This window comes from Oreochromis aureus, linkage group 13, assembly GCF_013358895.1.
Source record: "Oreochromis aureus strain Israel breed Guangdong linkage group 13, ZZ_aureus, whole genome shotgun sequence".
Classification (NCBI taxonomy): Eukaryota; Metazoa; Chordata; class Actinopteri; order Cichliformes; family Cichlidae; genus Oreochromis; species Oreochromis aureus.
Genome location: NC_052954.1, coordinates 11,563,658 through 11,564,416, shown reverse-complemented (window position 1 = coordinate 11,564,416; position 759 = coordinate 11,563,658).

The window sequence follows — 759 nt, the reverse complement described above, 5'->3', positions numbered from 1 at the left end:
AGGACCGGCCCGCTCTGACGTCAGCACAAAGGCACCGCCTCTCTCGTGCTGCCTTCAGGTGCGGTCGGACAGACAGTTGGCGGTGAAAAAGTGGCGTGCTCGCGACACGTGGAAGTTCATGTTCAAGTCTTGTCGGGGGAGCATGCGCCTCTGGTCAGTCAGTAAAAAGTGATGTAAATATGTTACCCTAACTGTTTCAATTATGCAATATATTCATGTTCTCTAACAGTGCAGAAAATTAGCTCCACCAACCATGCAGTAATAGGTATAAATAAAAATCCGACTTGCAAAATGTCCAACAGACTGAAAGGACATAAATGCATGATCATACTTTTATACTTTGAGTACACAATCCAGTATGATAGGTTATAAATCCAATGTTGCTTTCTTTATTACTTTCCCCATTACTGTAACACTGCAATACTGTGTAATGGCAAATTAAAGGTAGCGCTGTCATTTAAATTTGACGCAAACCGCTTACAGATTTGTGGAAAGGACAAGCAAAAGAGATATAGCCATACGGCAAGTGTTGCTTCAAGCATCACTGACTCGTTTTGTGCGCATTTCCTATCGAAGCAATAGTATCATATAGCCTAAATCATAAAGTAAGAAACCAGATTCTGATGAGCATTTATCTACCTGAGTGTGGCTGTGCTGTTGTAATTATTCTATATTAAGCAAAAGAAGCATCTAAAAACCTGTCGTGCCGAAAAGTGATTTCTGGTATTTGCCAAAAAAAATAATAATGGAAATAAAAAC